The sequence below is a fragment of the Bos indicus genome, chromosome 11, assembly GCF_029378745.1.
Source record: "Bos indicus isolate NIAB-ARS_2022 breed Sahiwal x Tharparkar chromosome 11, NIAB-ARS_B.indTharparkar_mat_pri_1.0, whole genome shotgun sequence".
NCBI classification, from domain to species: domain Eukaryota; kingdom Metazoa; phylum Chordata; class Mammalia; order Artiodactyla; family Bovidae; genus Bos; species Bos indicus.
This window is the reverse complement of record NC_091770.1, coordinates 12,209,613-12,231,471: the sequence shown is the minus strand read 5'-3', so window position 1 is coordinate 12,231,471 and position 21,859 is coordinate 12,209,613. Positions and strand designations below refer to the sequence as shown.

The following is a 21,859-nucleotide window of genomic DNA, read 5'->3' as shown; positions in this document are numbered from 1 at the left end:
CTGTTGTGGAAAACCTAAGTCAAGAATGTGCCATTTCTCTTCATCCAGTTATTTGCTATTATTGAGAATTGTTACTGGTGCCTAGGGCACAGGATGTTTCATGAATACCATTTCTGATGACTATTTGTTATCACACACCGCTGTGGCAGCCTAAGCCCCTTATCAGAGTCTGCTTCTGACTAGGAATCCCTAGCCAATCAACCCTGCTTCTGTGGAATCACCTCTTCTATTTCTTTTCTGCCATAATTTCCACTCATCAGCTGATGTGCAGTTAGATTGCAGGCACATAGAGAGGTGGCCGTTTGCAAGTTCCTTTCAGATCACACCAATGCAACTGGTGGGAGATTCCCACCCACTATAAAGGGTTTTTTTGATTTAATGAACAGAAACACAGGCTGAGGGCTCAGGAGAAGCTTTCCCAAAAGGTTTGGTTCGTGCTATGTTTTTCTGTATGTGAAAATTTTGCTTTGGGGTTGTGAACTCTTTAAAACAAACAGCTGAGGTCATTGTTAATGGGAGACAGGATGACTCGCATAGCTTCTGTCAAGACTGACTGCTTTTAGGGAGGAAATGCAGCAAACAGGGTTGGGCCTTTTCACAATGATCCATCTTTTAAAAGCATTGGTGAATGCCCCATCACATTAATCATAGGAGTCTGGCTTACATTGGAAATGGAGAGCAAGAGCTACTTATGAGGCTCAAACTATGAGCTGGCTGCGTAGTGACAGAGGGCCACGTAATCTCATCTCCTTCCCACCTGCCTGCTTGGGCACAGAAAGAAGGCAGGGACATTGAAGCTAATAGGTCTTACAGTATCATGTCTCTCCGTTGAGGTAAGATGTAGAGAGAAATCTCGTTTCGCTCTGGGATCGGCCTGGCCAGGCACGAGTCTCATCACACCTCTTTGATTCACCACCCTAACATCCTCCAGGAATCAAGAAGGCCGAAGCAGATGCATCTTCTGCCTCACAGGACCTCTGCAACACGTCTCACTCCCTACTAAACACATGCTTATTAACTAAACTTATATCCAAGAAAGCAACCATCATACTACATAAAAATGCCCAAGAAAATCAAAGCAGAGTAGAAACGTCGAAGGAAGGAACAATTCTTGAAGCTATCAGACAGCCGATATTGCAGAACTAACCAGTCTGAAACCTAAGGAAAGACAGGCAGCTTCAAGCAGACAGGGAAGACAAGCACATGCTTACCTGCAGCAGAAGCTGGGTACCAGGCAAGCTGGTAAGAAGTCAGCTAAAATTGTTAACACATTCCTAAAGGCTGAGTGTGGACCAGCCAGAGTACAGAACTTCTGGGAACAATATACACCAGAGGAATTTAGGAGACTCTTTCTCACAGACATCACCACTCAAGAGAGACTGGGATTGGAACAGGAGAGACGAGAAAAGGCTTCCTTCACTGTGAAGGCCTGGGGAAGACATGTGGTGGTCATTTCAAGAAAGGATCAGAGTTCTGTCCTAGGTACTTCTACCCTTTCTCAATTGCAAAAAAGAAAGCCTTGAGCCATTTAGGAAAGAAGGGGCAGAATTTAGGGCACAGGACGAGATCCAGTGCAGCTGGGGGAAGGGAATACCCTTCCCATGGATGCCCTGGATCCATGGGGAAACACAGAAAAAGGAGGGTGTCCAAGATCATCAGACAGCCCTTACTGCTGACGGAGGGGCAGGAGCACTGAGAAGAGAAAATGTGAACACTTTTACTCCTTACCTCCAAACCAGCAAGAAACAAATAGCCAACAGCAGTGGTAAACTGCTGGAGGAGACACACTCGGAGACGAAGCAGAAAGCGAAGACCCACACAAGGATGCCACTCCTGTTCTCTTCAACACTACAGTGGAGGTTTCTGGCAGTGCAATAAGGCAAGGGAAGAAAAAATGAAAGAAAGGGAGAAATAGCACTACTCATATATGACAAGATGATCTACAGAGAAAATCTCCCCCAAGTCTACAAAAAAAGCTACTAGTACTAGTAACCAAATTCAGTAAGATGACAGCACACAGGGTCACTCTACAGAAAGATGTACCCTGATGCTATATAAATAAATACTTAGAAATTTAAGTACTTTTATTTAAAAAACACCAAAACCCATGATCTTAGGTACCAGATCTGTATGATGAAAACTACAAAATGATGAAAGAAATCAAAGAACACCTAAATACCCAAACTTATGGATTAGAGGACTCAAGATTAGTAAGAGGTCAAAATTTCCCAAATTGTAGATAAATACATTGCCAAATTCAGACTTAAAATGAAGAAAGTAGGGAAAACCACTAGACCATTCAGGTATGACCTAAATCAAACCCCTTATGATTATACAGTGGAAGTGAGAAATAGATTTAAGGGACTAGATCTGATAGACAGAGTGCCTGATGAACTATGGACGGAGGTTCATGACATTGTACAGGAGACAGGGATCAAGACCACCCCCATGGAAAATAAATGCAAAAAAGCAAAATGGCTGTCTAAGGAGGCCTTACAAATAGCTGTGAAAAGAAGAGAAGTGAAAAGCAAAGGAGAAAACGAAAGATATAAGCACCTGAATGCAGAGTTCCAAAGAATAGCAAGAAGAGATAAGAAAGCCTTCCTCAGCGATCAGTGCAAAGAAATAGAGGAAAACAACAGAATGGGAAAGACTAGAGATCTCAAGAAAATCAGAGATATCAAGAGAACATTTCATGCAAAGATGGGCTCGATAAAAGACAGAAATGGTACGGACCTAACAGAAGCAGAAGATATTAAGAAGAGGTGGCAAGAACACACAGAAGAACTGTACAAAACAGATCTTCATGACCCAGATAACCACGAACGTGTGATCACTCACCTAGAGCCAAACATCCTGGAATGTGAAGTCAAGTGGGCCTTAGAAAGCATCACTACGAACAAAGCTAGTGGAGGTGATGGAATTCTAGTGGAGCTATTTCAAATTCTGAAAGATGATGCTGTGAAAGTGCTGCTCTCAATGTGCCAGCAAATTTGGAAAACTCAGCAGTGGCCACAGGACTGGAAAAGGTCAGTTTTCATTCCAATCCCAAAGAAAGGCAATGCCAAAGAATGCTCAAACTACCACACAATTGCACTCATCTCACACGCTAGTAAAGAAATGCTCAAAATTCTCCAAGCCAGGCTTCAGCAATACGTGAACCATGAACTTCCAGATGTTCAAGCTGGTTTTAGAAAAGGCAGAGGAACCAGAGATCAAATTGCCAACATCCCCTGGATCATGGAAAAAGGAAGAGAGTTCCATAAAAACATCTATTTCTGCTTTATTGACTATGCCAAAGCCTTTGACTGTGTGGATCACAATAAACTGTGGAAAATTCTGAAAGAGATGGGAATACCAGACCACCTGATCTGCCTCTTGAGAAACCTACATGCAGGTCAGGAAGCAACAGTTAGAACTGGACATGTAACAACAGACTGGTTCCAAATAGGAAAAGGAGTATGTCAAGGCTGTATATTGTCACCCTGCTTATTTAACTTCTATGCAGAGTACATCATGAGAAACGCTGGGCTGGAAGAAGCACAAGCTGGAATCAAGATTGCTGGGAGAAATGTCAATAACCTTAGATATGCAGATGACACCACCCTTATGGCAGAAAGTGAAGAGGAACTAAAAAGCCTCTTGATGAAAGTGAAAGAGGAGAGTGAAAAAGTTGACTTAAAGCTCAACATTCAGAAAACGAAGATCATGGCATCTGGTCCCATCACTTCATGGGAAATAGATGGGGAAACAGTAGAAACAGTGTCAGACTTTATTTTTGGGGGCTCCAAAATCACTGCAGATGGTGATTTTGCAGCCATGAAATTAAAAGATGGTTACTCCTTGGAAGGAAAGTTATGACCAACCTAGATAACATATTCAAAAGCAGAGACATTACTTTGCCAACAAAGGTCCATCTAGTCAAGGCTACGGTTTTTCCAGGGGTCATGTATGGATGTGAGAGTTGGACTGTGAAGAAGGCTGAGAGCCGAAGAATTGATGCTTTTGAACTGTGGTGTTGGAGAAGACTCTTGAGAGTCCCTTGCACTTCAAGGAGATACAACCAGTAGTTCATCCTAAAGGATATCAGTCCTGGATGTTCATTGGAAGGACTGATGCTAAAGCTGAAACTCCAATACTTTGGCCACCTCATGCGAAGAGTTGACTCATTGGAAAAGACTCTGATGCTGGGAGGGACTGGGGGCAGGAGGAGAAGCGGATGACACAGGATGAGACAGCTGGATGGCATCACCGACTTTATGGACATGAATTTGAGTAAATTCCGGGAGTGGTGATGGCCAGGGGGGCCTGGCGTGCTGCGGTTCATGGGGTCGCAAAAAGTTGGACATGACTGAGTGACTGAACTGACTGACATTTCCAGTGAAAGCAGGAACTTTTTAGCGGAAATTGACAAGGCGATTCTAAAATTTATATAGAAAAGCAAAGAAACTAGGAAAGCCAAAACTATTTTGAAAACAAAACAAAATTTGAAGATTCACATTACCTACTTTCAAAACTTACTATAAAGTTACAGTAATCATGACCAAGTAGTATTAGTGAAATTACAGATATACAGGTCAGTAAATTAGAACAGAAAGATCAGAAGTAGACCTAACACATATGTGTGGTCACTGGTTTTTGATAAAAGTACAAAGGCAATTCAATAGAGAAAGGAGAGCTTTCTCCGCAAATGCTGCTGGAAGAACTGTAGAGTCATTATATTAACTTCCTATGAGTACCGTAATAAATTATGATAAACTGGGTGGCCTAAAACAAGAGAAATTTATTCCTTCTCAGTTATGTAGATCAGAAGTCCAAAATCAAGATGCTGGCATATCCCTCTGAAAGTTCTAGAGGAAAATATGTTTGTTGCTTCTTCCAGCTTCTGGAAGCATCATTAGCCTACACATCACTGCAATCTCTGCTGCTGTGGTCACACCACCACCTCCTCTCTCTCTGTATGTTTCAAAAATTCCTACATGTGTTTGCATTTAGGGCCAACCTGGATAATACAGGATAAACACTTCTCTCAAAATTCTTTTTTTTGTATGTGTGTGTGTCCCCAAAGCTTTATTTATTTATTTTTAAAATTTTATTTATTTATTATTATTATTATTTTTTTTTTTTACTTTACAATATTGTATTGATTTTGCCATACATCAACATACATCCGCCACGGGTGTACATGTGTTCCCCATCCTGAACCCCCCTCCCACCTCCCTCCCCATACCATCCCTCTGGGTCATCCCAGTGCACCAGCCCCAAGCTTCCTGTATCCTGCATTGAACCTGGACTGGCGATTCGTTTCTTATATGACATTATACATGTTTAAATGCCATTCTCCCAAATCATCCCCTCTCCCTCTCCCACAGTGTCCAAAAGACTGTTCTATACATCTGTGTCTCTTCTGCTGTCTCGCATACAGGGTTGTCATTACCATCTTTCTAAATTCCATATATATGCGTTAGTATACTTTATTGGTGTTCTTCTTTCTGGCTTACTTCACTCTGTATAATAGGCTCCAGTTTCATCCACCTCATTAGAACTGATTCAAATGTATTCTTTTTAATGGCTGAGTAATACTCCATTGTGTATATGTACCACAGCTTTCTTATCCATTCATCTGCTGATGGACATCTAGGTTGCTTCCTTGTCCTGGCTATTATAAACAAAATTCTTAATTTAATTGCATCTTGTGCCTCATAAAGTAACATTCGCAGTTCTAGGGGTTAGGATGGGGACATATCTTTGGGGGGACCATCATTGAGGCCACCAAAGCTGTATACAAATAATCCAATCTATACATTATATCATGTATAAAAATTAACTCAAAATGGAACATAATGCCTAAACAAACAAAAAAAATCTAAAACTATAAAACTTACAGAAGAAAATCTTTGTGGCCTTGGTTTAAACAAAGATTTCTTGGATCTAATACAAAATGCCTAATCCATAAACTCAAAAAAATTGATAAGTCATACTTCATCAAAATTAAGAACTTCTGCCCTTTATTTTTTTTATTTTTATTTTTTTTTTGGAATTCCAGTTGAGCTATTTTATTTTATTTTTTTTGATTTCTCTTTTCCCATTTTTTAAAAAATTTTATTTTATTTTTAAACTTTACAATATTGTATTAGTTTTGCCAAATATCGAAATGAATCCGCCACAGGTATACCCGCGTTCCACATCCTGAACCTTCCTCCCTCCTCCCTCCCCTACCCTCCCTCTGGGTCGTCCCAGTGCACCAGCCCCAAGCATCCAGTACCGTGCATCAAACCTGGACTGGCGACTCGTTTCATACATGATATTATACATGTTTCAACTTCTGCCCTTTAAAAGAGAATGAAAAACAGCCACTAACCAGGGGAAAATGTCTTAAAATAATATATATAATAAAGGACTGGTATCCAGAATAAAAAAAGAACTTTCAAAACTGAATAATAAGAAAAACCCAATTTTTTGAATGAGAAAAAAATTTATATAGACATGTCACCTAAGAAGGTACACAGATGATAATAAGCACATGAAAAGATGCTCAACATCATTAGTTGTTTAGGAAATATAAATTAAAGCCACAACAAGATCACCATACACCTACTGAAACAGCTCAAATTAAAAACAAAGTTGTACATCCACGTGGAAAATACCTTTGCAATTTCTCATTAAGGCTTAGCGTACAATCCATACACACAAATCCTACTCTTAGGTATTTATAAACGCTAAATGAAAAACTTATTTTCAGAGCAAAACCTGTATGTGAATGCTTAAAATGTCTTTATTCCTAACTTCAAAAAACTGGACATAGTTCAGATGAGTGGATAAACAGACAGTGGTACACCTATACCATGGAACACTACCCAGCAACAAAATGCATGAACTACAGATACCTGTTACAACATGGATGAATCTCAATGCATATATTTTCTACTCCAGGGTACCTTCCCGACCCAGGGATCAAAGCCATGTCTCCTGCATCTCCTGCACTGGCAGGCAGATTGTTTACCACTAGCGCCACCTGGCAAGCCCCAAAGTGAAAGAAGCCAGACTGAAAAAGCTCTATATTGGATAATTCTTTTTTTTGTTTTCCATTATGGTTTATTACAGGATATTAAATATAGTTCCTCATGCTATACAGTAGGACCTTGTTTATCCATTCTATATAGAACAGTTTGCATTTGGCAATTCCAGACTCCCAGTCTATCCCTGCCACCCCTCTCCTCCTTCTTGGTACCGCAAGTCTGTTCTCTATGTCTGTGAGCCTGTTTTTGTTTCATAAATAAGTTTATTTGTGTCATAATTTAGACTCCACATACAAGTGATTTCATATGATATTTGTCTTTCTCTTTCTGACTTAATTTGTATGATAATCTTTAGGTCTATCTATATTGTTGCAAAATGGCATTATTTTATTCTTTTTTTATGACTGAGTAGTATTGCACTCGGAGAAGGCAATGGCACCCCACTCCAGTACTCTTGCCTGGAAAATCCCATGGACGGAGGAGCCTGGTAGGCTGCAGTCCATGGGGTCGCTAAGAGTCAGACATGACTGAGTGACTTCACTTTCACTTTTCACTTTCATGCATTGGAGAAGGAAATGGCAACCCACTCCAGTGTTCTTGCCTGGAGAATCCCAGGGACGGGGGAGCCTGCTGGGCTGCTGTCTACGGGGTCGCACAGAGTCAGACATGACTAAAGCGAGTTAGCAGCAGCAGCAGCAGTATTGCACTATACATACATACAGAAACACACACACATATGACTACAGCCATGAAATTAAAAGACTTTTGCTCCTTGGAAGAAAAGCTAAGACAAACCTAGACAATGTATTAAAAAGCAGAGACATCACCTTGCTGACAAAGGTCCATATAGTCAAAGCTATGGTTTTTCCAGTAGTCATGTATGGTTGTGAGAGTTGGACCATAAAGAAGGCTGAGAGCCAAAGAATTGATGCTTTCAAACTGTGGTACTGGAGAAGACTCTTGAAAGTCCCCTGGACAGCAAGGAGATCAAAGCAGTCCATCCTTAAGGAAGTCAACCCTGAATATTCATTGGAAGGACTGATGCTGAAGCTGAAACTCCAATCCTTTGGCCACCTGATGCGAAGAGCCAACTCACTGGAAAAGACACTGATGCTGGGAAAGATTGAAGGCAGGATGAGAAGGGGGCAACAGAGGATGAGATGGTTGGCTGACATCAGTGATTCAATGGACATGAGTTTGAGCAGACTCCGGGCTACAGTGAAGGACGGTGAAGCCTGGCATGCTGCAGTTCATGTGGTCACACAGAGTTGGACATGACTGAGCAACTAAACAACAACAATATATACACATGTTCACATCTGTTGTCCACTTTTCTGCAGGCTTTTTCCTATTGATTAGTAAGAGCTCTTTATATGTTCTGAATGTTAATCTTCTGTCAATTACAGATATGAACATATTTTCTTCTAGTCTGTTACTTGTATTTTAACTCTGGTTTTTAAGTTTTCATTAAACTCCAATTAGTTTTCAATTTATTCCTATATGTTTTATTAGCAGACAATTATATTGTTTATAATTAAGGACAATTTTTTTCTTTTCCTTGCCTTTTATTTCTGCTTGTCATATTCATTAACTGGAAAATATAGTACCATGATACTGGTGACAGTGGGCATTCTTATTTAGCAATTTAATTATCTTACCTAATAATTTTTCTATTTTCATCTACTGATAATGTGAAATATCCTTGTGTTTCTCAGATAAATCTTATTGGTCAAGACAGATTATTCTTTTAAAATGCTGTTGAATTCACTCAGTAGTATTTTACTTCAGATTAAAAAAATAAATGTTCTAATTTAAAATGTTTGTTTGTTTGTGTGTTTCTGGAAATGCAACTTTAGTAATTAGTCTAATTTGATTAGACTAAAAAAAAGTGAACTGGGAAGATGTTCTGTTTTTTTTAAATTCTGATATAATTTAAATAGTGTTGTAAAGGAATACATTAAATAAGATTATTCACTAAATATATGGTAAAAAACCACATCAGAGGACTGTTCAGTCCTCAAGCCTCTTTTATTTATTTTAAATTAGTTTCTTTCTTTTCGTAAAAATCTTTGTTTCTAATAACATCGATCTTTTAGTTGTTGACTGGTAATATACGTAATGTTGATTCAAAGTATAACATCAATATTACCAACTATAATGAACCTATGAGCAAAAATTTAAAAACATTTTGCAGTCCTTTTGTGGAAAGAATAGAACTGTTTTCAAAAGTAACTTGAAATTACTATTTGTCTCACATGGTTATATTATCATTTTAATACACAATTCAGTTAATTATTTTGGTTTCATGCAAATTTTGAATCTTTCATTTTATATTATCATTTTAATACACAATTAGGTTAATTTATTTTGGTTTCATGTAATTTTTGAATCTTTTATTTTTCCCTTTTTGAATTAATATTTTATACTTTGATAAATAATCACAAATTTACAGAAAAGTTGGAAATACAGTACAATTTTTTTAAATTTCCTGAGCCATTTGAGAGTAAAATGCCAATCTGATTCCCTCTCTCTAGCAAATACTTTAGTTTATATTTCCTATAAACAAAGACATTATTCGACATAAGCACAGTATAGCTATCAAAGTCAGAAAATTACACTAAGTTACTATCATCTAGTCCTTATATCCCACTCAAGTTTCACTAGTTGTCTCAGTGTTTTTTACACCAGAAGCATTCAGTTGAGAATTATGAGTTGTGTTTAATTGTCACTTATTTAGACTCCTTAGATTTGGAACTGTTAGCTCCTTGATTTTCCTTGATTTTTTGATGATTACAGACCAGTTACTGTGTAGAATGTCTTTCAGTCTGGATTTAGCTGATGTTCTCCTATGACTAGATTCAGATGATTCATTTTGGTCAATAATATTATATCAGTGATCTTGCTTTTTTCCTTACTGCATCCTATCGAGAGATTTCAGATTCTATCAAATGATTTCAAATTTCCCTGTTACTTATGATGTTCACTTTGATCACTTGATTAAGGCACTATCTGCTAGGCTTATCTGGTGTAATGGCACATTTTCTCACTCTTAACTAGTAAGTATTTTGTGGGAAGATACATACTTTGAAATTACATAAATACACCATTCTTCATCAAACTTTCAACGTATTCAGTTTGTTGTTTGTACTGCCTTGTGATTTCTTATTTTTTCAACATAATTTGTTACTATAACAATTTGTTTTTAATTATTTAGTTAAGTGCTCAAATTGTCGCCAGTTTAGCCAGTAGTGGCCCCTTTAGGCTGCTTTGGTATCATTTTGACGTACCTCCAATATTCTTTGAGCACTTCATTTCTGGTACAAGATGTTCTAGGCTCATGATGAGCCTAGAAACAGACTCATGACCCAGGAATTAGTCATTTGGCCAAAACGCACTGATTCTTTTTAGTAGACAATTACACTGAGAGGCCAAGATATAGCACTAGACAAGCTTACTCATTTCCATGGGGGTATTACTATTCCCAGACAAACTAAGGGAATGCATACATAACACATATACTTATTTACTTCTATATTTATCTATAATAAAGAACCATGAGTTCACACCATAGGGTTCATTTGACTTTTTTCCCTTTCTATATCTATAAACCCCTTCTCTGACAGAAACTGGCTTCTATTATCCTTAATATAGTCACTTATTTATTCAATCAATTTTCCTTTTGCAAAGAGTTTCCTATTTCGGTTTCTACCTTCTCCCACATGTGGATACCCTCTTTTCCTGTTTGGCTCTGACTCCGTTTTCTGAACAGCTCTCCCAGGTGCAAGCGCTTCTTACGCCACTCCTGCGCTCTGCTGGCCCAGGCCGTGCCACTCCTCCAAGTGTGCGCTCTCCCCTACTTGCACGGGTTCTGACCCCTGAAACCAGACTGCCCCCAAGCACACACTCTGACCTCACTCTGTGTGGGCTCCGACAGCCCACCCCCGGCCACCTCTCTGTGGGCATGCTTTCCTCACTTCCTGGGCCCTGAGTCCTTGCGTCAGGCCACCCTCTACGAAGACATCCTTCTCATCCTGCTCAGATCCTGACATACCTGCCAGGCCACTCCTCTGCAGACGCCTCTTCACCTTTTATTTTTCAAATATATAAATGATTAAGGACTATAATATATAAAAAATAAGAAGAATGATTGAAGCCTAGAGTTGACCAAATGTCTCAACTTTCACAAAAGGGAAGAAAACAGATGTTGAAAACAAAAATGAAATTGACGTTTCATATATTGACACTGATATTTTTTGACATTATAATTTTATTCTTGATAGCTGAAAGTACCGAGTCCCCTGACATGCTTTAAAAAAAGCATTATATACCAAATTGATCATTACAGACTTCTTCATTATAACTTAAAATTAGCAACATTCAACAATAAAGGAATGTCAATTTATAGTACAGCCACAAGGTTAGCTGTTTGTAAAAATATAGGAGAAAATATTCTTAAAATAGTATTAAAAAATCAGCATATAAAACTATATATATAGAATCAGTTCAATCATACATATTCCATATTAGTGAAGAAGGAAGACACATCAAAATATTTTCAGTGAGTCTCTTTGATTGTACAAAAATGGGTAATATTTTTTCTTTCTGAATTATATGTCACATTCTCTAAGTTTATTTAATGAGCATTTAGAAGTTTTAAAATTGGAAAACTAAACCGTAAGACATAAGTCAGCATCTATTTCCACAGCACTGTAAAGAACAAAGAGTTAGGTAACGACAGATCCTGTGTTTAAAGAGCTGGTACGAGAGCAGGCACTCTTACCCATGACTAAGAATGAGTCTTCTTTACGGGACAGTTGTCGCCTTAGAAGCAAGCACAGAACCTCAGAAGCCCTGGGGAAAAGCACTGTCCTCTGACTATCAGCAGCAGAGCAGCAGCAGCAGCAGCTTCATTTATAAACTATTAACTATATGCCAGGTATTATTTATGTACCTCCTTATTTGATCTTTAGTAGCTCTAAAAGATTCTGTTATCACCCTCTTTTTATAAATGTGGAAACTGAGGCACTGAAAAGTTAACTCATGATCAGACAGCTAGCATGTGGCAGGGCCAGGATTTAAACAGAGGCAGTTGATTCCATAGACTAGTATAGACTGGGTGGTTCATAAAATAAAGAAGACTGATAATCAAAGAAGAGAAAGATATTGTAGCACAGTGACCTTGTAACCTTCTAATCTGGCAAAGACAGGATATTCACACACAGTTCTACACACAAGGTAGAAAGCAATAACCGTCAAAGGAGAGACCTATGGCTATGGGGTCTCTGAGCAGTGAGAGATCTAACAGCAACATGGAGAACACCACCCAGTGGACAGTAAGACTGGGAGCAGAAGACCATGAAGAAAAGTTGCAGCAAATGGGGTGATTAAGGGAATAAGGTGGTCTGAACTGCGGTGTCTTCCTCTCCTATAGGCCTAACTTTGGGGGTTAAAGGCGTACATTGCATGATTTCCATGAAGTGAAGTGAAGTGAAAGTCACTCAGTTGTGTCCAACTCTTTGTGACCCCATGGACTATACAGTCCATGGAATTCCCCAGGCCAGAATACTGGAGTGGGAAGCCTTTCCCTTCTCCAGGTGATCTTCCCAACCCAGGGATTGAACTATGCTTCCCATGAATCCTACTGTTATAACGTATTTTCCCACTGCAGGTCCATCGTCGGTAATACCAATCTTTGCCTCTCAATCTCTCCCTCTTGGCTACTTTCTGTCCCTTTACTTGAATTAGGATAAGGAACCAACACACAACAAACAGAGCAGGATCAAGAAATAGGATTTCCTGAGTTGGGGCAGCACGGATACCCAAGGTGGACTTCCAAAGTCAGTGACATGGATGAAGGTATTGGTCCAAATGCATGTGGAGCTACACACTCCTCAGCTACAAAATGGAGCTGGTGTGAAAGGAGTGGGTGCACTCCAAGCACTCAGTGTGTAAGACACCAGGCACCTAAAGCAGAGGAACGAAAAGTGCTCCAACCGAGGAGATCCTGGCCTAGTGGCCAAGACACAGTCTCCCACCACAGGGGCATTCCTTGTCAAGGTGGGATAGAGGGAACTGCCTTTAAGAGGCTGGACGAAAGAGTGGGAGACAGGAAAAAAGAGACAGGAAAATCGCAGCGTGAGTGAGGGTGCCTGAGTGCTTAAGCACATTGCGTCTGCTTCAAAGAACTGATATCGGTCATTTTCAGTTAGGAATTTCCAGGCATTGAAGAGGATGCGCATCTGGAGGCCTCCTTGGCTATGCTCTACCTCCCTTGTGCCTCCACTGCCCTGAAAAGAACATAGCCCGTAACCGGCATTCAGCAAGCGATAAGTGCTAATATGGAAATGACACGCCGGACCCTGTGCGAAGCATTTTTATATATCATTTTAATTATCCTCAAAACAACCCTATGAGGCAGGGTTTATTAATAAGCCCGCTTTATAGTTGAAGAGAATGAGGCCAGAGAGGTTAAGTAACTTGTTCTAAATCACCGAAGGACTCTTTGGAAAAGGAAAATGCACGCTACTGGGAACAATGAAGGAAGAAAACTTTGCCATTAACAGTCAGTGTGTACTCAGAGGAAAAATATTACTTTCCTTGTGTCAATCAAGAAAATATCTCATAAATGTGTTTGTTTTTTGCGGATGTGTGCAGTAAGGCCTGCAGAGCGGCTACTTAGTGTTCAGCTCCTCAGTAAGGTGAATTTTTCACGTTGCTTCCTGCTCCAGTAGCTATGGAGCTTTAATCCTAAGCATAAGACATTTTACTCTTTAGCTTTTATGCATATGAATAAATTATTTGACTCTATCTTAATTTCTAGGGGCTCAACCTAGAATGAGGAGACCATCTAACAAAGGTATCATAACATGGTGTACGTGTGAGTGCACACACAAAAATGTGTACGCATGTGTATGCATGTACATCCATAACAAACAACCTGATTAGCAATGATTTATTTGTTCACTGTCCTCCAACACTGTTCATCACCTTGCTGAGTTTTTATTTGTTCCCAGGACCTCTTCTTTTGCATTATTCCACACGACTTACTTCAGTTTTTATGTTTACTTAAACCTTCAGTTCTGCTCTTATATGGACCAACTTAAAAAAGAAAAAGGAATGAAAAAAAAAAAACCATAGAGAATGAAAAGAAGGCTAAAGTTCTAGCAACTTGATTATACCTTCAGTCGCTTGTACGTGGGGGCCTTGCTTTATACATGCAACAAGGGACACCTGCATTCACCTGTGATTATATGGAAAGAAAGGGCTGGTCTGGAAGTCTCCAAGCCAGACTAGAGACGGCTGAAGGGAACGCCAGCTGCAATCATCAAGTGGTCAGCCGGTGTGCGGATACTGACAACCAAGTAATGGTCTCATTTTCTGAAGCTTGGCTTAGGCAGTGGTAGGAGGGAGTGAGGTGGGGAGTGGGGAGGGAAGGAGAGCAGGACTACATGATCTTAGATCATTACCAGATCTGGGACACGGACCAATGGTTTAGACAGCAAAATCCAGCTCGTGTCCTCTGCACTGGAATGTTAAGCCTCTCCCTGTATGCTGCAATACTGCCCAAGTTCAGACAGTGATTCTTAGGCTGAGATCAGCAGTTCATTGCTAATCTTGGGAAGACTTGCAGTCTTGGCTCTTTCATTTCTCTCCTCTCAGCATTTACTCACTCTTTCAATCTTTCGTTCACTACTCTGTTTTCCTTCTCTTCCCTACTCTAATCAAGGCTGAGTCAAACAAGTAGGAGGACTCAGTTTTTTTAAAGGGTTAGCGATAGCTGGTCTCTTTCCCCGTTTCTTCCACTCTGGCCCCAAACGAGTAGCACTCCCTAAATACTAAGTAATGAAGTTGCTGATTCTTTCTGCCTTAATCCATTACCTAATTATAACAAGCATTATAGCACTTTGAGTTTGCTGAATGATACAATGACTTATTTTTACACCTATTCTTCAGAATAGGTAGGACGAAGATCATTAGTATCTCATACATACATGAAAAATCTAAGGCTCAGAGAGGTTAAGTGATTTATGCTGGGGGGTCATGGTTGAATAGTGGCTCATGTACTGTGGAATGCTGGGGACCCAACTCACACTACAGCCTCAGGTAAGCCACTTAAACTACTTGTGTCTAATCTCTAAAATGGGGATGAAAGTACCAACTTATTTCCCAGGGAAGCTGCAGATTTTAATCAGCCAATACATAACTATAAAGGGTTTTGGAGATTTCAAGTGTTACATAAATGTTTTAATTAACTTTGTATGTTAAGGCTCCGTTAGGTACCCAAGCATGGAAATGAATTGAACTTATCTCTAAGTGCTTATACTTTTCAGGGTTCTACAAAGTATATCAACTGGACTGAGCTTAGAGAACATGCCCAGCTCTTTCTAAACTGCTCCTAGGTGATGGCCCTGCTGCTTGCAAGCCCTCACTGTGCTGGCCCTCCTCACTTGAACCAAAGCAGATGGTTGCTCTCTATCCAGCCAGGGGTGAGAAAATCCTGCAGGAGGGCTGGCTCTTCATGCCCCCTGAAGCAGCAGAGATGATCACAAGCAGATTCCCTACAGACCTTCCAGATGGGCACTCTGACCTCTAAGAAAACATCCTAATAATTTCCAGGGCATTCAAAGCATGTACAGTGTGGCAATGCTGCTTAGAAATGACCTAGGCCTATGTCCAAGGTCTTCATATTATAGTTCCCCACCGCTCCGCCACCTTTCACTGAAATTCATTTAACATGCTTTACAACAGATGAAAGTACATCTTATCACATAGAGAAACTGATGAAAATGTAATACATCAAATAAAAGAATTGAAATAAATGTACAAGGAAAGAAATCTCTAAGCTCCAGGGAGGACAAACCCTGTGATGATATACTATCGCAGTGCTAATCTAAAAGACGGTGGCCTGTTCCATGTTGCTCAGTTTCATAACTCTAAGGAATTTGGTTCCTCTTTCCTTTCTGCGTCTTACTTTTTCCCATCTGTAAAACCAAGACAATGGCCTCTGTCTAAAACCTATCTCAACTGACAATCTCTTTAAGCCAGAGCTGATATTCACCTGGTATATCCAGTTTCTTCCCTTGAAAAAGAAGAATAAAACAATCTACATCAAATTACCAAATTTAAAAATGCCTGCAAATTTTAAATGATAAATCATGGCTCTCCCATTCACCTGTAAGGCTGCTCTTCTCAGGTACCTGCTTGGCTAATTATATCATCTCCCACAAGGCATTGCTCAAATCTCACCCTCAACAAGGCCTACCTGATCTCTCTTAATACTGTGACTTGTATCCCCAGACTTCCACACTCTAACCCACCTTTCCCTTATTCTACTTTCTTATTCTTTCCATGGAGCTTATTACCCACTTACAAGTACACAGTTGATGGATTATTCTCCTTATTTATTTATTTACTCACTTCTCCATCCTAAATTGTAAGCTCCATGAAGTCAGAAGTCTGTTTTGTTCACTGATTTATTTCAAGTGCCCAGCACACAGCAGAGGCTCAGCAAATATTTACTGAAAAAAATGAATGAATGAATGAACCTCTAAGAATAATTTACTTTTAAGGTACTTTAGGGCAGAGGCTACCTTCTTCTGTGTGTTACTGTAATCAACTCAGAGTTTTGGCCCAGAAAATATCTGAAGACACATCTGACATATGTATCTGAAACCCATAAATACTCTGTGACTGCCTTCTTTCATCTGTCTTCTCCTTGGCTTTGGAAAACCTTTATGAATTAACTAGCTGGTAAAAGGGTCAAGCTAGGGAAGTGAGGCTGGGCAAAGCCAAGGGATGTGACTAACCAGAGATTTTAGAATAACTGAGAAATAGCCAGTAGTCTCATAATAACGAGAGACGTCATTAAAGCCTCTCAGAACCTAGGAGATTCACTATTGAAATAATCGCCAAGGAAGATGGTATTTCTTTTAAACATTTACAACTTCCATCCTTTTATTGGCTGGACCTCGCTGCCTGGTGTGTTCTAGGCACCTGAATAATGAGTCCTATAAGACACGGGGAATTCTATGATTTCCCTTGGAAGACAGAATCAGATCTAAGAAAAGAGGGGAAGTGCTATACCAAGCTGACTAATACCTACTTATTGCAGTAGAGAAACACCATGTATGAGAAAAGTTCAAAGGCCATCTTTGTGTTCACAATTTATCAGAGAAACCTTTCTACAGGAAACGTAGGCCTTAAAGCATGGAAGGAAGTATCTCTGTGTAGACATGATAAAAACTTTGCAATAACTATATTTTTAAGGCATAGGACAATTTATTCAAGAAACTTCTCAATCGTTTTTAATACAAAAACTTGATGATATATTTGAGTGGCACTGTACCTAGTTATAGGATCTCAAAAACAAACAGCCCTAGGCTGGAAGCTGAGCTAACTATCAGCTGGGGAGAGCACGTGGAGCACACAGCCTTTCTTCTTGTGATGGAGGATTTTGTAATTGAGTCCTTCTGAGCTCACTGGTACCTTTCTCAGGAAATATCTGATACTGGCCTATGTCGGAGAGACGTCATGGGGCTGCCTGGCTACATGAGCAATTCCCCTGGAAAATGCTATGACTACACGATGAGTTGTATATATCACTTAACATATGCACAACACTTAAAATAACTCATCACAAGGTACTCTGAACCCTAACTGGGCAGAAGAGACTTTAATGGTAGGGGTCCCTTCCCTTCAAGTATTTACCATTTCTTAGTAACTCAACCAATAAGGTGAGGCTGGTGGCCAAGATACCAGGAGAAGAAGAAGAGACATTTACTTTCACGTGAGTACTTGCAGCACACTCTCTCTCTTTAGAGACTGACTGCTTTCTATGTGAGTCACCAGGACTAAAAATGTGTGGTGGCAACATAATCTGTGCTCAGCATGTCTGAGCTCCATCCCCTCTACCCTGCACCTCTGTCCGCAAAGAACACCACTGTCTTTTCCTTGGTCACTAGGCTCTACTCTAACTCGGTAAGAAGATAGAAAAAAGCCCCATAGGAAGATAAAGTTATGAGGGTTAACCGATTTCAATGGCTAATAGCCACTGAGAAACCACTATTCAGGAAATGCAGTGGGGGAAAAAAACCCCAAACAAAAAGATTCCTTCAACTTGTTTTAAATCATTTGACCAAACATTTAGACATTGGGAAAGTGAGTACAGCACCAAGTTATGAGTGCAGTTTATAAAAGATAAAGATCTGAGTCATCCCTTTGTGGTTACAGATTATGAAACCATTTCAGGCTCTCCCTAGACAGTATTCCCCATGAATGTCAGATTGCAAACAGAGCAAGCAGAAAGGATAGGATCTCTGATTACGGCCCCTGTTAAGCTTTTCTCCTAAGCATCCTTGTATAGTTTACAATTTAATTTTTTTCCTTTGTAATCTTTAGCCCTTGTGTATATATCATCTAATGAAAAGGCCTTTTTTGAATTAACATGGTATTTGGAAAAAGAACATGTGTTTCTATTTTATTATTAAATACATTTATAAAGAAAGAAAATGTTCTCAGATCTAGTAGATGCCTGTTTTTTGTATTTTAGGATTTTTTTTTTTAAAGAACCAGAATCCTGTAACACGCCAGAAAAACAGAATCCTTAACGTAAACACTTAGATGGTGGGGGCCATGGTAAGTTTTTGGGCAGAGAGTAATTGTGGAGCTTAGGAACTCAGATTTGCCTCATCTGAACACCTTGGGGGCAAACACACTGCTCTGCCTTTTCCCAGCTAGTTGGTAAGCTTGGCATCTACTAAGAAGGACATTCTGGGATACAAACCATTCCAATTACCACAATGGTCTTGTGTTTCAAGACTGCTTGTTTATAAACACAGCCACTTTCTAGTTTAATTTCTCTCCTTTGTTTCAGTTTGTTTAAGTTCCAAATCTTTTCAGAGTGCCTAAATACGAAATTTTTTAGATTAATGCCTGGTGATTCTCATTAAAGGAATAAAAGATAACAAAAATGTATGTTGTATAGACATTTAGTTTACACTCACTTGTAATCAAGAAAACTGACATTAAAACAATGAGAAGTTGCCATTTTACACCTAAGAATTAGCTAAATGCATTAAATATTAACTTCATGCTTGCAAGGTTTTGGTAAAATCAGTATACTCATGCATTGCAAATAAAGCACTATAATATAGCAAATAATTTAGGAAGAAATACTACCTTATGTTTTGAGAATCACAAAAATATTTCTACCTCTGGCACAATTGATTCGACTCCTAGAAATTTATATGAAGGGAATAATCTACTAGACTAAAAACGTTATATGCATGAAGATGTATATAACAGAATTCTCAGGGGAAAAAGGAAACCAAACAACACAAAATTGGAAAGAAGTTAAATCACTGGCTATCAACTACGGTACCAGCACCCTTTTTTGGAGGAAGAAAGTATATCAGAATCTTCCCAGAGGGAAAGAGGAAAGAAACCAAATACATGTGTAGTTTGAAAAGGATATTAGAAATTACCAATGCTTTTATTGTCTTTTAACATAAAATTGCTTTATCTTATCATTTTAAACAATATTAAACAGGATATGATAGTTTTGGCTTACTAAGAAGAGGTATGAGTAAAGAAAGTTTGATAAATATCAATCTAATATCAGTAGCAAGTCTGACAGTATCCAGAAAAGCAACTCAACAACAATAGCTAAAGTTAATTGAGTACTTCGTGGGTCAGGTACTGAGCTAAATTCTTTGCATACATTATTCTTTATTTAATTTTCATATTCCTAAGTGGTAGTTTTTTACATTGATATAAAAAGTCATTATCAAAACCAGGTAGTAATGAAAAGTTCATTTAGTTGTCCGAGGGGGCAGGGAGGTGCCTGAAGCTTGGGTTTTCAAGCCCACGTGGGGGCTGGAGACAATGACTTGGACCTGTCTACGCAGCCAGATTAGACCTGAGACTGCTGTGTGAAGACAAGGCTCTTCAAGAGCTGAAACTTCATAAAAGGGCAGACCAGAAAGCGAATCTAGCAGGAATAAGGACATCTGTTTGTCAGAGTACATTAAACACACTGTTCTGAATTTTGCTTCCCCTGTCCCCATTTAACAATAATATGTTTGGCATTATTTCCTATCAGTATATAAAACTTCTTAATTAGTGTCCTATTAAACAATTATAAATAATGATGCAGTAAATAACCTAGTATATGTGCACAAGTATATAAAGCTGTAGGACTATATTCTTGGAGAGGAACTGTTGGATTAAAAGATGTACACACTATATTTATTCCTTAGAAGTTGTGCCAATTTATACCACCACAGGACTATATGTGATGGTCCCTCCATATCTCAGGAAACATGGTGTGTTGGTAACTTCTACAAGAACAGAAATAGAATGCAAAACCATCAGAGTAAAGGGAAAAAGAGGGAAAGGATTTTTTTAGGTCAAATAGAACGTAGAGGGTCTAAGGAGACAGAACGACTAAACGCAATGTAGTAACCTGGACTGGATCCTGAAACAGAAAAAGGACATTAGTGGGAAAACTGATGAAATGTGAATAAAGTCTGTAATTAGTCAATAATAGTATGCCAATGTTGATTTCTTAGTATGGCAAGTATACAACAGTAAGAGGAAAGATGTTAACATTAGGAGAAACTGGTTAAAAGGCATACAGGAACTCTCTGTATTATCTTTGTAACATTTCTGTGTATCTAAAATATTCTCCCCCAAATTTTACATAAAACACAAGGGAAAGGGGAAGGACATTCCAGCAAGTGAGGAGGGTAGTGTAAACAAAGACATCGAGAGGGAAACAGTACCATCCATGCAAGGAACTAGAGGCAGCCTGGTGTTACTGGAGAGTCAAGGTGCAGCTCTGGATGTATGAATTTATTATTCCTTTTTGCATAATATCTCTTTAAAATATATTGGTTGAGGTTCACTTAGGTTCTCACATTTTAAAGAAAAAAATAAGAATTTAGATTTTCTGTTCACTTTGATTAGCTCTTGATACCATCACCAAGGGCTTCCCTGGTGGCTCCGTGGCAAACCACCCGCCTGCAATGCAGGTGCCACAAGATGCGGGTTTGATCCCTGGATCGCAAGGATCCCCTGGAGGAGGAAGTGGCATCCCACTCCAGTATTCTTGCCAGGATAATCCCACGGACAGAGGAGCCTGGTGGGCTACAGTCCACGGGGTCACAAAGAGTCAGACACGACTGCACGCAGGCACGCACCACGATGAGGACCACCACCAGAGCACGGTCGTTCTGGTAGTAACTGCACAGGGCTGATTTCATCCAGTAAGTCAGGAGCCCTGGTTCATCAGTGAACTGGTGTGCAAAGTGTGCGAAAAGCCAACTGGTGATGATTACATTAAATTTCATAGCTCTGTCATTCAAATAAATAATAGCAAAGGGAAAAATGAACGCTTTGAAATTAGAAATGGCATGTTCTCTGCCTTCTTAATTAGAAGCAAATTGTCAGTTTATTTTTCCAGGTAAATAAGAAGCAGTCGAACTCTCAGGTAAATAGGAAGCAGCCATTATATAAAACAAACAAACAAATAAAAGATATAATCCTTGATATGTGTGTCAAAGACTGAAAGCAATTCCAAGGGTAAAATCGTGTAAAAAAAAATCTGCATTCTATAAATTCATATTTGTAATGCTAATATTTTAAAACCAAAATAAGAAATAGAAAGCAGGAAAAAATAAAAACAAAGAGAAACTAAGAAAAAGCATGGTACATACAGCACAAATAAGATGTTAGAAACAAAAATGTGATTGCAATGATCTAAATTAAAACAGTCAGAAGGTAAACATTTTCATGCATTAGTAAGTAAATACAACTGTATGCTGCTTATAAAAGATAAATTT

At 39.1% G+C, this 21,859-nt stretch overlaps 1 protein-coding gene across 4 annotated transcripts in view; it reads right to left on the bottom strand.

Moving 5' to 3' along the window:
- Positions 1-21,859, bottom strand: part of EXOC6B (exocyst complex component 6B) — a 722,047-nt gene that overhangs the window by 40,286 nt on the left and 659,902 nt on the right. The window lies entirely within an intron of this gene.